The sequence below is a fragment of the Echeneis naucrates genome, chromosome 18 (assembly GCF_900963305.1).
Source record: "Echeneis naucrates chromosome 18, fEcheNa1.1, whole genome shotgun sequence".
In the NCBI taxonomy this organism is placed as follows: Eukaryota; Metazoa; Chordata; class Actinopteri; order Carangiformes; family Echeneidae; genus Echeneis; species Echeneis naucrates.
Window position 1 is genome coordinate 15,147,218 of NC_042528.1, and position 22,542 is coordinate 15,169,759.

Here is a 22,542-nt window from a genome sequence, read left to right on the forward strand (position 1 = left end):
GATTTATGTGGAATTTCTGCTGGAAAATGCTTAATTTACTAGTTTTCACAGCAGTCCACAAGCAATTCACCATGTAGAGTGAGTTTTTCACATATCAAGAAAAATGCAATCCTCTTGTTGAAATCTCTTCACAAACTACTAAAATCGTGCTTTTCTGTGTATGTTCTGCTGGAAAATGCTTAATTTACTAGTTTTCACAGCAGTCCACAAGCAATTCACCATGTAGAGTGAGTTTTTCACATATCAAGAAAAATGCAATCCTCTTGCTGAAATCTCTTCACAAAGTACTAAAAACATGATTTATGTGGAATTTCTGCTGGAAAATGCTTAATTTACTAGTTTTCACAGCAGTCCACAAGCAATTCACCATGTAGAGTGAGTTTTTCACATATCATGAAAAATGCAATCCTCTTGCTGAAATCTCTTCACAAAGTACTAAAAACTTGCTTTTCAGTGGATGTTCTGCTGGAAAATGCTTAATTTACTAGTTTTCACAGCAGTCCACAAGCAATTCACCATGTAGAGTGAGTTTTTCACATATCAAGAAAAATGCAATCCTCTTGCTGAAATCTCTTCACAAAGTACTAAAAACATGCTTTTCAGTGGATGTTCTGCTGGAAAATGCTTAATTTACTAGTTTTCACAGCAGTCCACAAGCAATTCACCATGTAGAGTGAGTTTTTCACATATCAAGAAAAGTGCAATCCTCTTGCTGAAATCTCTTCACAAAGTACTAAAAACATGATTTATGTGGAATGTTCTGCTGGAAAATGCTTAATTTACTAGTTTTCACAGCAGTCCACAAGCAATTCACCATGTAGAGTGAGTTTTTCACATATCAAGAAAAGTGCAATCCTCTTGCTGAAATCTCTTCACAAAGTACTAAAAACATGCTTTTCAGTGGATGTTCTGCTGGAAAATGCTTAATTTACTAGTTTTCACAGCAGTCCACAAGCAATTCACCATGTAGAGTGAGTTTTTCACATATCAAGAAAAGTGGAACTCATTTGCTGAAATCTCTTCACAAAGTACTAAAATCGTGCTTTTCTGTGAATGTTCTGCTGGAAAATGCTTAATTTACTAGTTTTCACAGCAGTCCACAAGCAATTCACCATGTAGAGTGAGTTTTTCACATATCAAGAAAAGTGGCAATCCTCTTGCTGAAATCTCTTCACAAAGTACTAAAAACATGATTTATGTGGAATTTCTGCTGGAAAATGCTTAATTTACTAGTTTTCACAGCAGTCCACAAGCAATTCACCATGTAGAGTGAGTTTTTCACATATCAAGAAAAGTGGAACTCATTTGCTGAAATCTCTTCACAAAGTACTAAAAACATGATTTATGTGGAATTTCTGCTGGAAAATGCTTAATTTACTAGTTTTCACAGCAGTCCACAAGCAATTCACCATGTAGAGTGAGTTTTTCACATATCAAGAAAAATGCAATCCTCTTGCTGAAATCTCTTCACAAAGTACTAAAAACATGATTTTATGTGGAATTTCTGCTGGAAAATGCTTAATTTACTAGTTTTCACAGCAGTCCACAAGCAATTCACCATGTAGAGTGAGTTTTTCACATATCAAGAAAAGTGGAACTCATTTGCTGAAATCTCTTCACAAAGTACTAAAAACATGATTTCATGTGGAATTTCTGCTGGAAAATGCTTAATTTACTAGTTTTCACAGCAGTCCACAAGCAATTCACCATGTAGAGTGAGTTTTTCACAATATCAAGAAAAGTGAACTCATTTGCTGAAATCTCTTCACAAAGTACTAAAAACATGATTTATGTGGAATTTCTGCTGGAAAATGCTTAATTTACTAGTTTTCACAGCAGTCCACAAGCAATTCACCATGTAGAGTGAGTTTTTCACATATCAAGAAAAGTGCAATCCTCTTGCTGAAATCTCTTCACAAAGTACTAAAAACATGATTTATGTGGAATTTCTGCTGGAAAATGCTTAATTTACTAGTTTTCACAGCAGTCCACAAGCAATTCACCATGTAGAGTGAGTTTTTCACATATCAAGAAAAGTGGAACTCATTTGCTGAAATCTCTTCACAAAGTACTAAAAACATGATTTATGTGGAATTTCTGCTGGAAAATGCTTAATTTACTAGTTTTCACAGCAGTCCACAAGCAATTCACCATGTAGAGTGAGTTTTTCACAAATCAAGAAAAGTGGAACTCATTTGCTGAAATCTCTTCACAAAGTACTAAAAACATGATTTATGTGGAATTTCTGCTGGAAAATGCTTAATTTACTAGTTTTCACAGCAGTCCACAAGCAATTCACCATGTAGAGTGAGTTTTTCACATATCAAGAAAAGTGGAATCCTCTTGCTGAAATCTCTTCACAAAGTACTAAAAACATGATTTAGTGGAATGTTCTGCTGGAAAATGCTTAATTTACTAGTTTTCACAGCAGTCCACAAGCAATTCACCATGTAGAGTGAGTTTTTCACAAATCAAGAAAAGTGGAACTCATTTGCTGAAATCTCTTCACAAAGTACTAAAACATGATTTATGTGGAATTTCTGCTGGAAAATGCTTAATTTACTAGTTTTCACAGCAGTCCACAAGCAATTCACCATGTAGAGTGAGTTTTTCACATATCAAGAAAAATGCAATCCTCTTGCTGAAATCTCTTCACAAAGTACTAAAAACATGCTTTTCAGTGGATGTTCTGCTGGAAAATGCTTAATTTACTAGTTTTCACAGCAGTCCACAAGCAATTCACCATGTAGAGTGAGTTTTTCACATATCAAGAAAAAATGCAATCCTCTTGCTGAAATCTCTTCACAAAGTACTAAAAACATGCTTTTCAGTGGATGTTCTGCTGGAAAATGCTTAATTTACTAGTTTTCACAGCAGTCCACAAGCAATTCACCATGTAGAGTGAGTTTTTCACATATCAAGAAAAGTGGAACTCATTTGCTGAAATCTCTTCACAAAGTACTAAAAACATGATTTATGTGGAATTTCTGCTGGAAAATGCTTAATTTACTAGTTTTCACAGCAGTCCACAAGCAATTCACCATGTAGAGTGAGTTTTTCACATATCAAGAAAAGTGGAATCCTCTTGCTGAAATCTCTTCACAAAGTACTAAAAACATGATTTATGTGGAATTTCTGCTGGAAAATGCTTAATTTACTAGTTTTCACAGCAGTCCACAAGCAATTCACCATGTAGAGTGAGTTTTTCACATATCAAGAAAAATGCAATCCTCTTGCTGAAATCTCTTCACAAAGTACTAAAAACATGATTTATGTGGAATTTCTGCTGGAAAATGCTTAATTTACTAGTTTTCACAGCAGTCCACAAGCAATTCACCATGTAGAGTGAGTTTTTCACATATCAAGAAAAGTGCAACTCATTTGCTGAAATCTCTTCACAAAGTACTAAAAACATGATTTATGTGGATGTTCTGCTGGAAAATGCTTAATTTACTAGTTTTCACAGCAGTCCACAAGCAATTCACCATGTAGAGTGAGTTTTTCACAAATCAAGAAAAGTGGAACTCATTTGCTGAAATCTCTTCACAAAGTACTAAAACATGATTTATGTGGAATTTCTGCTGGAAAATGCTTAATTTACTAGTTTTCACAGCAGTCCACAAGCAATTCACCATGTAGAGTGAGTTTTTCACATATCAAGAAAAATGCAATCCTCTTGCTGAAATCTCTTCACAAAGTACTAAAAACATGATTTATGTGGAATTTCTGCTGGAAAATGCTTAATTTACTAGTTTTCACAGCAGTCCACAAGCAATTCACCATGTAGAGTGAGTTTTTCACATATCAAGAAAAGTGGAACTCATTTGCTGAAATCTCTTCACAAAGTACTAAAAACATGCTTTTCTGTGGATGTTCTGCTGGAAAATGCTTAATTTACTAGTTTTCACAGCAGTCCACAAGCAATTCACCATGTAGAGTGAGTTTTTCACAAATCAAGAAAAGTGGAACTCATTTGCTGAAATCTCTTCACAAAGTACTAAAAACATGATTTATGTGGAATTTCTGCTGGAAAATGCTTAATTTACTAGTTTTCACAGCAGTCCACAAGCAATTCACCATGTAGAGTGAGTTTTTCACATATCAAGAAAAGTGGAACTCATTTGCTGAAATCTCTTCACAAAGTACTAAAAACATGATTTATGTGGAATTTCTGCTGGAAAATGCTTAATTTACTAGTTTTCACAGCAGTCCACAAGCAATTCACCATGTAGAGTGAGTTTTTCACATATCAAGAAAAGTGGAACTCATTTGCTGAAATCTCTTCACAAAGTACTAAAACATGATTTATGTGGAATTTCTGCTGGAAAATGCTTAATTTACTAGTTTTCACAGCAGTCCACAAGCAATTCACCATGTAGAGTGAGTTTTTCACATATCATGAAAAATGCAATCCTCTTGCTGAAATCTCTTCACAAAGTACTAAAAACATGCTTTTCAGTGGATGTTCTGCTGGAAAATGCTTAATTTACTAGTTTTCACAGCAGTCCACAAGCAATTCACCATGTAGAGTGAGTTTTTCACATATCAAGAAAAATGCAATCCTCTTGCTGAAATCTCTTCACAAACTACTAAAACATGCTTTTCAGTGGATGTTCTGCTGGAAAATGCTTAATTTACTAGTTTTCACAGCAGTCCACAAGCAATTCACCATGTAGAGTGAGTTTTTCACAAATCAAGAAAAGTGGAACTCATTTGCTGAAATCTCTTCACAAAGTACTAAAAACATGATTTATGTGGAATTTCTGCTGGAAAATGCTTAATTTACTAGTTTTCACAGCAGTCCACAAGCAATTCACCATGTAGAATGAGTTTTTCACATATCAAGAAAAATGCAATCCTCTTGCTGAAATCTCTTCACAAAGTACTAAAAACATGATTTATGTGGAATTTCTGCTGGAAAATGCTTAATTTACTAGTTTTCACAGCAGTCCACAAGCAATTCACCATGTAGAGTGAGTTTGTCACATATCAAGAAAAATACAATCCTCTTGCTGAAATCTCTTCACAAAGTACTAAAAACATGATTTATGTGGAATGTTCTGCTGGAAAATGCTTAATTTACTAGTTTTCACAGCAGTCCACAAGCAATTCACCATGTAGAGTGAGTTTTTCACATATCAAGAAAAATGCAATCCTCTTGCTGAAATCTCTTCACAAACTACTAAAAACATGATTTATGTGGAATTTCTGCTGGAAAATGCTTAATTTACTAGTTTTCACAGCAGTCCACAAGCAATTCACCATGTAGAGTGAGTTTTTCACATATCAAGAAAAATGCAATCCTCTTGCTGAAATCTCTTCACAAAGTACTAAAACATGCTTTTCAGTGGATTTCTGCTGGAAAATGCTTAATTTACTAGTTTTCACAGCAGTCCACAAGCAATTCACCATGTAGAGTGAGTTTTTCACATATCAAGAAAAATGCAATCCTCTTGCTGAAATCTCTTCACAAAGTACTAAAAACATGATTTATGTGGAATTTCTGCTGGAAAATGCTTAATTTACTAGTTTTCACAGCAGTCCACAAGCAATTCACCATGTAGAGTGAGTTTTTCACATATCAAGAAAAGTGGAACTCATTTGCTGAAATCTCTTCACAAAGTACTAAAAACATGATTTATGTGGAATTTCTGCTGGAAAATGCTTAATTTACTAGTTTTCACAGCAGTCCACAAGCAATTCACCATGTAGAGTGAGTTTTTCACATATCATGAAAAATGCAATCCTCTTGCTGAAATCTCTTCACAAAGTACTAAAAACATGCTTTTCAGTGGATGTTCTGCTGGAAAATGCTTAATTTACTAGTTTTCACAGCAGTCCACAAGCAATTCACCATGTAGAGTGAGTTTTTCACATATCAAGAAAAATGCAATCCTCTTGCTGAAATCTCTTCACAAACTACTAAAAACATGATTTATGTGGAATTTCTGCTGGAAAATGCTTAATTTACTAGTTTTCACAGCAGTCCACAAGCAATTCACCATGTAGAGTGAGTTTTTCACAAATCAAGAAAAGTGGAACTCATTTGCTGAAATCTCTTCACAAAGTACTAAAAACATGATTTATGTGGAATTTCTGCTGGAAAATGCTTAATTTACTAGTTTTCACAGCAGTCCACAAGCAATTCACCATGTAGAGTGAGTTTTTCACAAATCAAGAAAAGTGGAACTCATTTGCTGAAATCTCTTCACAAAGTACTAAAAACATGATTTATGTGGAATTTCTGCTGGAAAATGCTTAATTTACTAGTTTTCACAGCAGTCCACAAGCAATTCACCATGTAGAGTGAGTTTTTCACATATCAAGAAAAATGACAATCCTCTTGCTGAAATCTCTTCACAAACTACTAAAAACATGATTTATGTGGAATTTCTGCTGGAAAATGCTTAATTTACTAGTTTTCACAGCAGTCCACAAGCAATTCACCATGTAGAGTGAGTTTTTCACATATCAAGAAAAATGCAATCCTCTTGCTGAAATCTCTTCACAAACTACTAAACACATGCTTTTCAGTGGATGTTCTGCTGGAAAATGCTTAATTTACTAGTTTTCACAGCAGTCCACAAGCAATTCACCATGTAGAGTCAGTTTGTCACATATCAAGAAAAATACAATCCTCTTGCTGAAATCTCTTCACAAACTACTAAAAACATGATTTATGTGGATGTTCTGCTGGAAAATGCTTAATTTACTAGTTTTCAGGGATGTTCTTTGTTTAAACCCCTTTTTGCGGATAAGATCTCTGCCTGTCTTGTGGAATACTGGGATTTCAATTCCTGAATATTAGAAACTCAGTGCTGCTTGCAATATAAAACACAGCTGCTCTACATGAAAAGTGATACAACAGTGGTCACCTCCTGTCTGTAGGAAGACTCATCACCATGCTGGATGAGGCTGATGAAAATAAAGACCTCCTTCGAGCCAGAGTTGAACCAGCGACCGAAGGATTTCAGCTGTAAGCCTCTACAGTCCTCCGCTCTACCAACTGAGCTATCGAAGGGAGCCGGTCAACCTCTCCTCTTCTTGTCTCCTTTGACTAATTTTTACAGATTTGGGTTAGGGAAAACATGGAGAAAGTCATTTATCACAGTATGATCCACGCTCTAACCAGCTGACGTTGAGGATAATTCTGACTGGAATAGCAGGCTGCAACTTAGACAGACTAAAGCAACCACCGACAAGGATGGGATTCGAACCCATGCGTGCAGAGCACAATGGATTAGCAGTCCATCGCCTTAACCACTCGGCCACCTCGTCATGTTTGATGGCCTCAAAGGCAGATATTTAGGATAATTCTAGCTGGAATAGCAGGCTGCAACAGGACAAGTTCTGCATGTCTCTGTCGCTTGATGGGCTAATTTTTCAAGAAATTTTTCGGCTCATTTACTGGCTTTCGTTGTCAGAATGGCCGAGCGGTCTAAGGAGCTGCGTTCAGGTTGCAGTCTCCCCTGGAGGCGTGGGTTCAAATCCCACTTCTGACAGAAAGTGCTTTTCTTTCACCTCTAGTGCAGCAAGTTTTGTTTGTGGACAAAGTTGTTTTGGCCTACTTTTGACCGCCCAAACTTTTGAAAGACCAAAATTGCTGTGTGTGTTAATGGGGGGTGTAGCTCAGTGGTAGAGTGTTTCACTGCAGATCAAGCGGTCCCCAGTTCAAATCTGGGTGCCCCCTGCCAAACGCTATGTGTTTTCACATGCAAACACAAACCTTTTCACTGTGATGTTTCTCATTTCAGGATTGCACCAATGGCCACCATCACTTCGATGTGGGATAGGTCCTCAGGACACTGTTGTGCTTTGCTTTACCCTGTTGTCTCTCTGCTAATGAAGCACAGGAAGTACTTATCTTGTCTAACACTGATATCTCAATTATCCAGTCAGCATAGTCATCCTAGTCATCCTACCAAAAATTCAATTAATTATGGTGGTTGGAAGGTTGGATGTTCTGTAAAAATCTGCATCACATTCATTCTGCCAGTCTCTGATGAGGAAACAGAAGAGTTGATGCTAGCTTTGATAGCACAGTGTCAGCTACACAGTTGCAGTTAGCTGTGTATGAGGCAGCTGAGCTGCAGACTAGTCAGGGTTAAATATTAATTACAGTATTGTGCGACGTACCATGCAATACCATGCTGCCATTTTGATTCACGGAATGACAGAATTTTCAGATGAAACAGTAGCAATGACTCCTTTGGAGTTACCCTGCTGGGCAGTGGGAGGATGGAGCACATCTGGAGGGTCCAGAGTGCCAACAGGACCTGCCAGGTGTTGCCCTCTTCACCAGGACAGGGGAGCTCACAAAAAGGAGGTCTACTGACGTGCCAGGAGCTCTACATCACTGGAGCCTTTTCACCTCCACAGGTTTGTGTCGTGTAATCCAAGAGAATTCCCATATCGGGATTTGAACCTGGGTGAAAACCAGGAATCCTGACCGCTAGACCATATGGGACATGTATTCTTATTAGAATTGGCAAGCCAGGAGAGACATTCTCTGATGGATGCAGCCTCCGCCCACTGTGAGCCCCTCAGCCCCAGAATGCTGGAGAAACAGGAAGGAGGAACGCCCTCAACCAACAGTGGCAAACAGCTGTCTGAGTGAAAAACCTCCCCTTGATGTGTGAATTCAAATCCCACTTCTGACAGAAACTGCTTTTCTTTCACCTCTACTGCTGTCAGGTGTGTTTGGGGACAAAGTTATTTTATGTATATATATATATATATAATATATATAATATATATCACATAACAACTAATTACACTTGGATGAATTAAAATCTTATTTTTTTACTTTAACAGTAAGTGAAAACATCAAGAACAAGTGTGCATGTGGAGACATCCTCTTCCTCTGTGTCCTGGACACTAAAAAGCAGATGAAGCAAAATAGGTGAGAAAAGAAGATGTTCAGTTGCGTCATGGTTCACAACTGCGAACAAACTATGTTACTTCATTACTGTTACTTCATCACATTTTAAATTTTAAAGTTTGGCATATTTCATGAACATTTTGTTGGAGGCAGGTGGAAGGAATTTCAAAAGCCTTGTCACAGTTTCCTGACTTAAGTATTGTAGTTAAGTATTGTAACAATAACAAGACCACAGCTGAAACCTTCCCTGCCTGGATATTCCAGAAGTGTGAGCAAAGTCCAAGTGAAGCTCCTGCTGGCTATCAGGAGGGATTTAGAAGTAAAATGTCCCCTTCTTCAGCTGTTATGTTTAAAATGCAAAGTACTTTCTGAAGTACTTTATGATGTTCCAGTCTGCAGTTCCAGCTAGAATTATTCTAAATGTTGACTGAACCGACTCCTGTCCGCTGTTCTGGAACCAGATACTCAGTATTTCTCCATCTCAGAATAACCTCAGAACCTGTATTTTTTCGTAAATAAAAGCACTTTCCCTGACTGGGAATCAAACCCCAGCCACAGTGGTGAGAGTATTGAATCCAAGCCACGAGACCACCAGAGAAGGTCTCGTGGTATAATTCTTGCTTAGGGGGTGAGAGATCCTGGGTTCAAATCCTGGATGAGCCCAGCTGTTGCCTTGTAGTCGTCAGGGGAGCTAACTCTTATTATATGGAGCTGTGTGAGGTTGGCTGGTTGTGTTATTTGCAGTATCTTGTAAAGTGAAGCAACAGTAACTTTGTGGCTCATGCTGTGCTGAGGAGAAGGGAAATTGGTGATTGATTGCTTTTCACAGGAGACAAACTTTGGTAGCAGTCATGATGGTCAGCCACTTATATTGCGATATTTTCAGATCCTCTGTACATCTCTGCACTTCAGAGTGGTGCTGTGGCTTAGTTGGTCTTATTAACTAGTTGGTCGTATTAACTTCAAAGTTTCATCAGCATACCAGCGCTTGACTGGGTCCTCATGTAACTGCAGAAGTTCAGTTCAATTAAAAGGACACAGCAGTCTCTCTGTTTAAATCCCAGCAGTTCTGTGGGTAAAGTCAAATGTCGTTGAAACAAACTACTTTTCATCAGCTGGAGGTCACAGTGAGCAATATTAAAAGAAATAAACACTTGAAATATGTCACTGTGTGTAACGATGTCATAAAATATATTATTTTTACTTTCTGAATGGAATAAAATGAATCAAAAAGTGGTTGAATATATTTATCTTACAGCTTTTTGAAGGAATGAAATAGTTCTGTTTCATCCCTTTTACAGTGATTAGTAATCTGTCACTGATTCCATTTTAAAGTAACTTCCCCAACACTGTACGACGGTGCTGACTGCTGCAATAATGCTGCCTTTAATAGAAGTTTAGGAACATTTGATGAAAGAATACATTTTGATGATGATTGGAAATGTCTGTTTATTGTTTATCACTTGTCAGGATCCCTGTTAGCTGTCACTGAGGCAGCAGCTACTCTTCCTGGGGTCCAAATGAAAATGCACATCTGCAGTCAAACAGGTTCAGGTAGATGCAGAGTCCTACATTAAAACAAACCACTTTACCATCAACCTCAGCTGCAGTATACACATTACACTTCCATCACCAGATCCTCTGCATATACATGTACTTCAGAGTGGTGCTGTGGCTTAGCTGGTCAAAGTACCTGTCTCCTTGGTTTGAATCACAGCAGTGCCTTGTTCACAATGTTAGATACTACAGATATAACAAGCTGGCAGTTGAAACTATTTGCCTCTGAAGAGACTTGAGCCTTAATCCAGCAGGTCAGACTGCTCGGCCACTCTACCACCGTCACAGAAGGAATGACATGATGAGAAACCTCAAAGGTTTGGAGGAGAGAAGAGTATGTGACCATGACTGTCCTGTGAGCTTCATTCACAATATGGCATGTCCTCTACCACTGAGCTACATCCTCTTTGGACCTTTACTGAAACACAGAGGCTCTGAGCTGCTGCAGCAGGTGAAAAGAGAAACTGGTTCATGAAGCCTCCTCTCTGCTCAGGGTTGGACCACTGTTTGGGTGGAGTGGAGTTACATGTAGTCACTGTCCCATTAAATCAGAAGACAGAGGTTCCACCGAGATTTGAACTCGGATCACTGGATTCAAAGTCCAGAGTGCTAACCATTACACCATGGAACCACAGGACTGTTAGCTGATCTTTATCAAAGGTGCTGGCTCGAGGTTCCAGTGTCGAGGGATGTCAGTGATGGAGCCAAACCGTCTCCACTTCTTATATGGTGAATGTGTGCTTCTGTGTTTTTTTTTCTTTTGCAAAGACAAGTCAAAGACGCCTTTTGGACACACAAGAACACAACACACAACATTGGAATGAACCTGTTTAAGACAGTATTCTACACAAGTGTATGGTAGTGTGGGCGAGCGGTCCAAGGCACTGGATTTAGGCTCCAGTCTCTTCGGAGGCGTGGGTTTGAATCCCACCACTGCCAGTAGCCCAAGCTGTGTATCCTGTGATATGATCTTATATCCAGCAGCTACTGTCACTGTGAGGTTCCAATTTGGGGACTGAGCTGAAAATAAAACAATCAAAATTGGCTTTTTGAAATGGTTGTTCTTGTTTTTTCTGTAGCAAAAAGTTAACTCATTGTTTTAAGAAACAATGCCTGGTATAAAAGGCATTCATGTTGGAGACATAGAATCAGTGATGTGTTACACTAAGTGACTTTAACTCCATAATTAAAAAACAAAGCTCAGGGATTGTCTTTGAAAGGACCCACAATAGCTGCTTAAACCTGGGATTGAAACAGGGACCTTTAAACCTTCAATCTAACGCTCTCCCAAATGAGCTATTTCAGCACAGCACACAGTAGAAATGACTTCTCATTATTGCTTCCATGACCTGGAAGTGGAACTAAAGGTGTGTCCCTATCACCGGCCTTGATAATGATAACTGAGCACCAGTGAGAGCTCTCCTCCTCTTAGATGAGTCCTAACAACAGCACTCAGCTGTGTCTCTCCCCAAATGGGAAACTTGGTCCATAAAAGGAACTAAATGTTGTTGGCAGGATTCAAACCTGCGCGGGGAAACCCCAATGGATTTCTAGTCCATCGCCTTAACCACTCGGCCACAACAACCATGCACAGCAATGCTCCTGTGACTCAGCATTTTGCAGCCTGGATAGTTTTCTACTCAAAGGACAGGACACCTTCTTGTTGTGTGGAAGCACAGCTTTCAACCTTTGTGGAAGTGACACACAATTGTGAGGAGCACAAGCGTTGACTGACACAGACGTGGTTTTAGAGAAAAACTGCAGAGAAACTGGCAGCACTGATGCTGAGCTGCTTAAAGTGTCTGTCTTATAAACAGGACATCCTGCATTCAAACCCCAGCAGAGCTTCACTCTCAGTGGAGTTCCTGCTCATCACTTCCTGTATTACAGCTTTTACTTGCAGTTTCTGGACAAGACAAAGTGGTTGTTGCTGTGTTGAGCAGATGGAAATGTGGTGATTGGCCACTTTTCACAGGAGACAAACTTTGGGAAGAGTCATGATGGTCAGGCAGTGACATTGGCAACGCAATACTCAGGGCTCGTGAAAAAAGCTCGTGAAAAAAGTACCCATTTAAAATCAATATGATACCAAATATGACATAGGAGGAATATCCAATGGTCTAGGGGTATGATTCTGGCTTTGGGTGCGAGAGGTCCTGGGTTCAAATCCACGCTCTAACTTGATGAAGATTTGATACAACCATTTTGTGGACTGAACTTCCATCAAAGGCTTGCAGAGAAACAACACGGTAAAGCAAAGCACAAAACTGTCCTGAGGATCTATCCCACATCGGTAACTCAAAGTGATGGTGGCCATTGGTGCAACTTAAAGTCTTGTGGAGAATGTGGGCATCGATCCCACTCGATCACACCTCTCACATGCTAAGCGAGCGCTCTACCATTTGAGCTAATTCCCCTGTACTGGCATGCTAGCATGCAAGCTAAGCTTTGGGAAAAGGCCCTTTAACAACCTCTGAGTTCACCATCAACAGGTTTCAAAGATATTTAGAAATCATTCGTGGCCTTAAAGGCAGATATTTAGGATAATTCTAGCTGGAATAGCAGGCTGCAACAGGAAAAGATCTGCATGTCTCTGTCTCTTGATGGGCTAATTTTTCAGCAAATTTTTCGGCTATTTTTGCAGCTTTTGTCGTCAGAATGGCCGAGCGGTCTAAGGCGCTGCGTTCAGGTCGCAGTCTCGCCTGGAGGCGTGGGTTCAAATCCCACTTCTGACAGAGACCACTTTTCTTTCACCTCAACTGCAGCAAGGTGTGTTTGGGGACAAAGTTCTTTTGGTCTACTTTTGACCGCCCAAACTTTTAAAAGACCAAAATTCCTTTGACATGTTGAAATATTGCCATTCTGTCCTTGGAAAATTGAAACAACCTGGTTTTGTCCACTCCACACGTATGAGGAAATGCAAATTTTGAGCCTCTGTGCGTCCAAATTTTTAAGCAAATTTCAGGCAGGAGTTGATCACACAACCATTATAATTTTAAGACTAAGCCACACAGAAAATATATATTACATAACAACTAATTACGCTTGGATGAATGAAATTGTATTTTTTTATTTAACAATTAGTGAAAACACCAAGAACAAGTGTGCATGTGGAGACATCCTCTTGATGATGAAATGAAAATCTGATTTTATTCCCATTTATATTTGTAACTGTAAACTACGATCTCTTAAAGGTAAATGTAAAATCAATTGAAGAGTACATCCAAACTTACACGTTGACTTGAGTAGTAAATGCTTCTCATGCTGTTTCTCCTTTGCTGCTGCAGCGGTGTTATATTTACGGGGAAACATGTTCTCATCCTCTCCATGGGCCTGCTTTCAGACCTCCAACTCCGCTGGGTTGAAATAACTGGATCTCCATTGATGATGGCTTTTTATAGAGGTTATGATGCTGAGCTGCTTAAAGTGTCTGTCTTATAAACAGAAGATTCTGCATTCAAACCCCAGCAGTGCTTCACTCTCGGTGGAGTTCCTGCTCATCACTTCCTGTATTACAGCTTTTGCTTGCAGTTTCTGGACAAGACAAAGTGGTTGTTGCTGTGTTGAGCAGATGGAAATGTGGTGATTGACCGCTTTTCACAGGAGACAAACTTTGGGAAGAGTCATGATGGTCAGGCACTGATATTGGCGACATAACACTAAGGGCTTGTCTTTGAACCTGGGACCTCTCACACCCGAAGCGAGAATCATACCCCCAGGACCAACGAGCCATTAGCTGCAATGCCTTAAAGGTGCTAAAGGGCATTCTGGTCTGGACTCCTGACAGTGTTTTGTAAAGTTTGTTAACCAAACTCTTCCAAAGTGGAGAAAAATCTGTATAAAATGTGAATTTGACTTTTTCACAATAAAGGGGTTAGGACTGAAAACACTAAAGCCTGTGGCTCCCTGTGGTAGGAATGGACAGCAGTTGTTGGACTAAAGATAACTCAGCTGTTACTGAATCATCTGTAGCTCAGTCAGTGGAGCATCAGAAAGGAGCAGCTGCTTCGCTCTCAGTGGAGTTCCTCCTCATCACCTCAACAAAGCAGAAGGGTCATCTCTGCAGTTGTTCTCTGAAACCGTATGTATCTGTATCATAGAAAAAGTAAAAACAAACGAGAAAATAACACTCAGTAACATTTATGTTTTCATTTCAACATTTTTGAAGCACTGATTTACAGGAAAACATGGAGAATGTCATTTATCGCAGAGTGGGGATCTAATCCATGACTGGGGTTATTAGCACCACGCTCCAACCAGCTGAGCTAACCTAACTTTTGAGACATTAACCACTCAGACACCTCGTCATATTTGATACTTGTCCTGGAGTCTCCAGGGGAGACTGCGGCCTGAACGCAGCGCCTTAGACCGCTCAGCCATTCTGACGACAGAAGCTGAAAAATAGCCCATTAAAGTGAGTCCAGTCCACATGAAATATTGTGAGGTTGAATGCTGCACGCTGACTGGTTGTGTGTCCAAATGGCTTCAAAGACATCTTTCTGCCATTCACTCCTCCAAACCTTTGGACACAGCTTTGAGCTTTCTCACAGGTGTCATTATTTCAGTGAAGATGTATGTATGGATGTATTCCCCCTGAATCCTGCGATTCACAGCTTCCACCAAATGGAGCCAAATAAGACACAAAACTTACTGTGATGTGAGTCTGAAGAGCTGCTGCCTTTGATACATCACCAGATGATGTCACCTGATGATGTCACAGTACTCACAGAATGAAAGTCTTTCCTTTGAAGCTGTTTCAAAGAATTTCCAAAATCACGTGATTCAGATGTAAACACAAAGTCTGCCACACTTCAGAACAGCTGTGAAGCTTATTGATCATTCATTTGTTGATTATTAATGATTAGCTCAGAACCAAACAGAGTATCTGAAGCACAATAAAGAGTTCTGCTCTCCAACACTCTGATCCCTAAATTACCGCTCCACTGGAGCCTGTGACGTGTCCCTCCTGACAATGTGCTTCATTATCACCGCTGGAGATGCCGGGGATCTCATTGGTTCGGTTCACAGCTGAGTGTGAAACAGCAGTGGAGCAGTGGAAGAGTGCTGGGCCCAAAACCCAGAGGTGGATGATGGAAACCATCCTCTGCTAAGGCAGTGATGCAAATAACAAAATACACTGATCAAAGTTTACTGCCTTTGAACATGAAAGACTCATGGTTTCATAAATCAGCGTCACCTATCACTGCTGTGGAGTCTGTAATGTGAACCACTAAAGGGAAGAAGCTGCATCACCTGAACAGGGACTTTAACCCTGGACCCTCAGATTAAAAGTCTGATACTCTACCGACTGAGCTACTCAGGCTTCCGAGTTTCTGCAAGAAACCACTTTTCTTTCAACTCTCCTGCTGTGAGGTGTGTTTGGGGACAAAGGTATTTTGATCAACTTTTGCCTTGGAAAAGACTAAAATTCCTTTCACATCCGCATGAACACACACGCCTGCCTGGTTCCATGGTGTAATGGTTAGCACTCTGGACTCTGAATCTAGCAATTCGAGTTCAAATCTTGGTGGAACCTGAATCTTAGCTGCTTAGATTGTAGCAGTTAAAGTGTCTGCCTTGTGAACAGGACATCCTGCATTCAAACCCCAGCAGTGGTTCACTTTCAGTGGAGTTCCTGCTCCACTGAAGAGAAATAGTAATTTAATGGTTGTTGCGTAGACTGTGTTGGTATCATCTTTCACTGCCTTCTGTAACTTTTGTTCACAGGGAGATAAAAATGCCTGAATTACGCACCCTGCACAACACAGACTAACCTCAGGGGAACAGACTGCCAGCAAGGGCCCCTCAACACACCGGAGAAGCCAGAGTGCCCGGAAAACTCACACTCAGCTCACACTCAGCTGTGAACCGATCCACACATCACATCCACATCACCGGCCTTGATAATGATAACTGAGTACTGAGTGAGTTATCTGATCCTCTTAGATGAGTCCTAACTGGCATACTTTCAGGTCATGCAGATTACAGAGATTCTCCAACATGCTCTGTAGCTCCACAACTGGGAAACTTGGTCAATGAAAACAACCAATCATTGTTGCCATCTATTCACATTATAACAGGTGGATTCTGTAGTCTGCAATTTTGACCCACATTAAACTGGAGACCTCAGGTGAGAAAACTCCCATACTATTCTGAGGGTGCTCATCCTAAATTGTTGTGGAAGACGTCTGCGTAGGTTTTCAGTCATCCTGTTCTAATATGTCGAAGGAAGTTGAGGTAGTATCTGAGTGAGGTTCAAGCGCAGGTTTTTTTTTACCTACATTTCCAATATTCTCCATCCTCTTTCAACCACACCATGAAATATTGTGAGGTTGAATAAGTGTAAGAGTGTATTGAAATCATGTGGGGGAAGCGGAGAGCCGCGATTTTCACCCTGATAGAATTAAACATCTTCATGCACTCATACGACGAGTTTGAACATGTTTTCACGGGGAGACAATTAGCCGATTAGTTTTCATTGACAAAAAACAAACTGGCAGTGGTGGGATTCGAACCCACGCCTCCGAAGAGACTGGAGCCTTAATCCAGCGCCTTGGACCGCTCGGCCACACTACCACTGGTTGGATGTCTAACTTCATGCTGGATGTTCACCACCCACTTCTTCTTCTAACATTGAAGGTTTCAAATCCAGTGTGTATAAACAGCAGTGGATGGTTTTGATCTCTCAACCTCTGGGTTAGTGGCCTAGCACGCTTCCACTGCACCACTCTGCTTGCTGCATTCAGGTTGTGGTGTCAAAGTGGGTGTGGTAGTTAAAAGGTACTGAGATTTCCACCTGCAGTGTATCAAATGACCACGAGGGGGCAGCTTGGAAAATGAAGTCAGAGCTTATTAAAGAGCATCAGACTTTTAATCTGAGGATCCAGGGTTCAATTCCCTGTTCAGGTGCTGCAACTTCTTCCCAATGGCTGTTTTTTTGTCATCACATGTACATTTGTGTTCAGTCAGTAATTTGGTAGGATGACTACACAGGATAAATCACTCCAAGCTGAGTGGATATTTGAGAGATCAGATTGTTGCACAAGATAAGCACTTCCTGTGCAAAAGGCCACTCAAGGCAGAACCACTGATCAGTCTAACGTTCAGACCACATCTTTTTGACAACAAACATGACGAGGTGGCTGAGTGGTTAAGGTGATGGACTGCTAATCCATTGTGCTCTGCACACGTGGGTTGGAATCCCTTCATCATCTGTGTTCTGCTCACCTTAGTCTGTCCAAATATTCTTTCTCTTGTCATGATAACACTGTGAGAGATGTGAATTTGAAGCCTTCACTGTGGGACTTTGGAGACTTTTGGACCGAACATCCAGCATTAATGGCTGAATGACTGAAGATCTAACAGACACAACAGTGGTCAGGTCTGCATAATGTATGTTTACCTTTAAACACTGACAGGTCGCATCAACAGCAGGCTGCCATCCACAGTTCATCACTTCTATTTTAATTCCTTCTTCAAATCTTCATTTTTATCATTCAGTATGTTTTGCTGTGTTTGAACTCCTTAACGCTTTGATCTACAGAAAGAGCTTGTAGCATTAATTGTTCAGCAGCATGACTTGTCATGATACTGAGGTTGTGTCCTGTTTGGGGGTCACCACAACATCACACAACCACATGACTTCTGTACCAGATCCTTACATTGCTGACCCTCATTCTGAAAGCCGCCTGGGTGAAAAACAGGAATCCTCACTGCCAGACCACATGGGACATATTGGACTGTACGACCCAATGGAGCTGAACAGAGAGGCGATCCCTGATGATCACCTCACATAAGAAGCATGTCACATGTTTTTCCAACATGTTCTCACTCCCAATTTGGAATTTGTTTGGGCATGTCACAAGTTTTTCACAGATTTGAGTTTAAATGGAGGAGAGTTTAGCTTAAGCAAGTTTTGCTCTGACTCCACCTTAAAGTTTATTGTTTGATAAATGTGCCATGCAACATGACAATGGGCTCGTCCGGGATTTGAACCCGGGACCTCTCGCACCCAAAGCGAGAATCATACCCCTAGACCAACGAGCCGTTTACAGCAGGACATTTATGGAATTTAAAATGTTCTGAGGGGGAGAACTTTCGGTCATCAAAAATCGCACACAGAGCATTGATCATACACTACAACATTTGGTGCCCACACACTCCCTGGTGGTCTAGTGGCTAGGATTCGGCGCTCTCACCGCCGCGGCCCGGGTTCGATTCCCGGTCAGGGAAAATGTTTTTACTGAAAAATACAGGTGATTGACCCCAGAACATAAATATGTCATCATGCACCTGGGGGGTATTTCAGGTAGGAGTTTCAACGAACTTTGAGTCTATCCCTGAACTCTGAGTTGACTTACTCTGAGATGAGAAACTCTAAGTATCTGGTTCCAGAACAGCTGATCTTAGTTGGTTCAATCAACTCTGAGTATGGTCACCTTGAGTTGCGCACATGCACAACCTCTATAAAAGCCATCATCAATGGAGTCCCATCACTGTTTCCAATCATCATTACTGCAGCAGGCAGCACTCTATGGTGGAGGTCATGAGAAAAAGTGGGAGGAGTTTAAATGTTGGTTGTATTTTGCATTTGTCAGCTGAATCCACAGAGTCAGTGAAATGATGAAGTAAATCCAGGAAAGGAAATAAATCCAGTTCACTGAAGCGTGCTGGGCCCATAACCCAGAGGTCAATGGATCAAAACCATCCTCTGCTATCCTAAAATACTGGATGCATCTAGCTGAAAGATGTCAGGAGATTTTAAGCAGCACTGATTAACAGGAAAACATGGAGAATGTCATTTATCACTTTCTCCAGTAATGTGTAACAGGAACTGGTCAACTGGTCAACATTTGCACAGTGTGATTATATATAGTGAAAGTATCTCCAGGAGTAAAATGATTAAATCACTACCTCAATCTCAGTTGACAATCTCTGTATTATATCAGAGGCCCTTTGCGGTACATATACTTATCTTTATTAGCATTTGTATCTGTCACACACGCACACAATCACACACACCACGTTTTCCAGCCCTCATGGTTCTTGGGGAATCCATACATGTGGAAACCCTTCTCGGACTGATTGGAGCATCCAAACGCTGCACTCCTACATTAAAACAAACCACTTTACCATCAACCTCAGCTGCAGTATACACATTACACTTCCATTACCAGATCCTCTGTATATACATGTACTTCAGAGTGGTGCTGTGGCTTAGCTGGTCAAAGCGCCTGTCTTGTAAACAGGAGAGCAATTTAAACAGAATTATCACATAATTTGTCCCTCACCTGTCTCTGTGACACAATTATCAATGTGTTCGGCTGTTCACTGAAAGGATGGTGGTTTGAGCCCACCCAGGGACGTGCTTTGTCTTATCCACTGGAACTTTAGTCGACACATGGAAGATTTGATTTGGAGAAGGTGTATGACCGGGTTCACAGGGATGTTCTGGAGTATGGAGCCATCCCATCACTATATGAAAATAAGCTTCCCTTCCCCCGAGACAACTACAGGGTGTAACAGATGTACAGCTGTGGTGAGGACGGGTTACAGGTCTGTAGCTGGAGGACTTTGGCACCATCGGCCTGATTTTGGGATCTCAGGAAGGAAAACAAACGTAAAGTTAAATTGTAGACACACAGGTAAAGTGCAATGGCTAGGAATCGAACCCGGGTCAACTGCTTGGAAGGCAGCTATGCTCACCACTATACCACCATTGCATGAAAATGGCCAAAATCAGAGCCCTTTTGTATGACTCAGAGTTTATTGAACCTCCTACCTGGAACACCCTGCAGGTGCATGATAACATATTTATGTCATGGGGTCAGTAAAGAAAGGCATTTTCCCTGACTGGGAATTGAACTCAGGCTGCACAACCATTTTTATGGACTGAATTTCCATCAAAGGCTCACATGCTGAATTAGAACGCTGTCAGTGGAAAGAATAGTTTAGCTCTGACTTTCACATCCGGTGCCAGAAGATGCATCTGTGAGGGTCCCGACTGAGACCTAAGGTGCATGATAAGTTTAATCAATGACCTGTATTCAAAGCCATTTCCCCTGTCACCCACATGTATACTCAGGTAAAGTATGATATAATTACTCACCCTGGCTTCAGTGAGAATGTGGTCAAACTTCATTGCAACAGCCATGCGCCCCCTCTTTGCAGGGAGGATTCTGGGGGTCAAGGGTGTATCTGTTGTCCATTGCAGCACAGACAGATACAGAAAAAAAAATAAGCAAACAAAATGATCCAGACAAATGGTTAGGGTTAGGGTTATTGTCTTAGTGTATGATAAATGTGGTGGGAAACATGTTGAACTCAAAGCATCTCATAAATGCGGTGTGTAACATTTTGAATGCCATTAAAGTCTTGCTGCTAATGGCTCGTTGGTCTAGGATGATTCTTGCTGAGGGTGCGAGAGGTCACAATCACAAGTCCCTGACTGCCATGGATCTTACTGAGGTCTGTCTTCTGTTAAAAGAGGTCAATCACCACATGTCTTTCTGCTAAACACAGCACCAACCACTAAAACACAGTTTCTCTTCTCCAGATGCTGCAGGTAAAGTTTTTAATACAGGAATTGATGATTTTCTTCAGTTTGTTTAAGTGATGAGCAGGAACTCCACTGAGAGCGAAGCACTGGTGGGGTTTGAATGCAGGATGTCCTGTGACACAGACCAGGAAAGTTGACCAAAGATAGAACATCTTAAGTGCAGAAGGGCCAACGATACATGAGGGGAGAAAGATGTGCGGCATTAATGACCTGGCAAACCACATTTGTCATTCAGTAAGACATTTACAATGACTTGGAGCACATTTAAAGAAACCTGTTCAAGTTCTAGTCAGTTCTAGCTGACCAGCATTATTCACATGTAAAGTGATTCCAGTTCCTTTTAGGTTTGAACTCATTTTCCTTTGAGCTGAAGCATCACCGTCAGGAAGTGCACCACAGAAGAGTCACATGGAGGTTTAAGTCAACGTCTGAGGAACCAGCTGAGAAACAAAACCAAAAGAGCCAACAAGCAAATATTCTGTTATTTTTAATTGAACAGACTGGATCAGGTTCTTTATTTAAGGGGTCCTGGATTCTTGCTTGGAGCTCTGTAGACCTCCTTTGGACCCGGTCTTTGGGGGAAGCTGGGTTGGCTCTTCTGGTTCCTCAGAGAGGGGCAGAGGGTACTCTGGGGAGTAGTTCATGTGGGTCTGGCCCTCTCGTGCTCGCAGGTAGCCGCTCCTCTGCTGGATGATGAAGGTTGGTGGCAGCAGAGGGGACGTCTCACTGGAGCCCATCTTTGCTGCACCGCCGGAGCCCCAGACGCCAAAGTCTAGGAATGAACGAGAAGGCAGCCAGGTGCTGGGGTCAGGGAACTGGACGCGGGCTTCACCTGCAGGCTGAACGTCCCAAGAAGGTGATCCAGAACCAACCACAAAACCAGATGGTTGGAATAGAGGACCAGAGAGGGAACCCACATCACCACCAAGTCCAGAACCAGGCTGAGGCTGCCCAGGAGATCCTGGAGTGTTCTGTCCATGGTGGACCGGGCTGACGTAGCTTCCACCCTGAGGCATCAGAGGTCTGGATGGAGCACTGGGCTGTTGGACTGGTGCTCCAACCTGCGGCATCAGGGGAGCATGTGAACCTCCAGAAGGAAGGTTTGGTGATCCAGCACCACCGCTGGAACTCCAGGAACCAGTGTAGGGATACTTGTAATCTGGACAGAGGAGAGCAGGATCAGGAAGAGCATCAACTCATGGAGCACCAAGACCGGTTGGGCTATCCTGAAACTGAAGACCTGGACCAATAAAGTGAAACTCAGTCTTTACCTGCTTTCGTTGCAGGAAAAGCAGAAGCACTGCTGAACAGCAGACACATCCAAGAAAACCTGAAACAGACAAAGTTACTTCAGCTTCAGAACATCAGTATGAACTGAAAGGTGAACCAAGTCCCAACCTCAGAGACAGTCCCAGCACCATGTTGGAGTCCAGCAGCTCCGATGATCCTCAGCAGACTGAAGGTCTGGTCTGTTGTCTGCAGGCAGCTGGTCTGGTTTTATACCGGAGCTGCTCTCTGCTCTGATTACACTGATTAACATCAGCTG

At 41.2% G+C, this 22,542-nt stretch overlaps 12 non-coding genes across 12 annotated transcripts; 4 read left to right on the top strand and 8 right to left on the bottom strand.

Moving 5' to 3' along the window:
* Window positions 1–6,933: 6,933 nt before the first annotated feature.
* trnay-gua (transfer RNA tyrosine (anticodon GUA)) lies at window positions 6,934–7,021 on the bottom strand. The gene is given in 2 exon segments: window positions 6,934–6,969; window positions 6,985–7,021. It is a non-coding gene; the product is annotated as a tRNA-Tyr (tRNA).
* Window positions 7,022–7,196: 175 nt separating this feature from the next.
* trnas-gcu (transfer RNA serine (anticodon GCU)) lies at window positions 7,197–7,278 on the bottom strand. The gene has a single exon. It is a non-coding gene; the product is annotated as a tRNA-Ser (tRNA).
* A 141-nt stretch (window positions 7,279–7,419) lies between these two features.
* Window positions 7,420–7,502, top strand: trnal-cag (transfer RNA leucine (anticodon CAG)). Its single transcript has one exon. It is a non-coding gene; the product is annotated as a tRNA-Leu (tRNA).
* A 116-nt stretch (window positions 7,503–7,618) lies between these two features.
* Window positions 7,619–7,690, top strand: trnac-gca (transfer RNA cysteine (anticodon GCA)). The gene has a single exon. It is a non-coding gene; the product is annotated as a tRNA-Cys (tRNA).
* Window positions 7,691–10,997: 3,307 nt separating this feature from the next.
* trnaq-uug (transfer RNA glutamine (anticodon UUG)) lies at window positions 10,998–11,069 on the bottom strand. Its single transcript has one exon. It is a non-coding gene; the product is annotated as a tRNA-Gln (tRNA).
* Window positions 11,070–11,941: 872 nt separating this feature from the next.
* On the bottom strand, window positions 11,942–12,023 carry trnas-aga (transfer RNA serine (anticodon AGA)). Its single transcript has one exon. It is a non-coding gene; the product is annotated as a tRNA-Ser (tRNA).
* Window positions 12,024–13,090: 1,067 nt separating this feature from the next.
* trnal-cag (transfer RNA leucine (anticodon CAG)) lies at window positions 13,091–13,173 on the top strand. The gene has a single exon. It is a non-coding gene; the product is annotated as a tRNA-Leu (tRNA).
* A 2,515-nt stretch (window positions 13,174–15,688) lies between these two features.
* On the bottom strand, window positions 15,689–15,761 carry trnak-uuu (transfer RNA lysine (anticodon UUU)). Its single transcript has one exon. It is a non-coding gene; the product is annotated as a tRNA-Lys (tRNA).
* Window positions 15,762–16,932: 1,171 nt separating this feature from the next.
* Window positions 16,933–17,014, bottom strand: trnal-aag (transfer RNA leucine (anticodon AAG)). The gene has a single exon. It is a non-coding gene; the product is annotated as a tRNA-Leu (tRNA).
* A 1,398-nt stretch (window positions 17,015–18,412) lies between these two features.
* On the bottom strand, window positions 18,413–18,484 carry trnap-ugg (transfer RNA proline (anticodon UGG)). Its single transcript has one exon. It is a non-coding gene; the product is annotated as a tRNA-Pro (tRNA).
* A 114-nt stretch (window positions 18,485–18,598) lies between these two features.
* Window positions 18,599–18,670, top strand: trnae-cuc (transfer RNA glutamic acid (anticodon CUC)). The gene has a single exon. It is a non-coding gene; the product is annotated as a tRNA-Glu (tRNA).
* A 1,418-nt stretch (window positions 18,671–20,088) lies between these two features.
* On the bottom strand, window positions 20,089–20,160 carry trnag-ucc (transfer RNA glycine (anticodon UCC)). Its single transcript has one exon. It is a non-coding gene; the product is annotated as a tRNA-Gly (tRNA).
* Window positions 20,161–22,542: the final 2,382 nt, after the last annotated feature.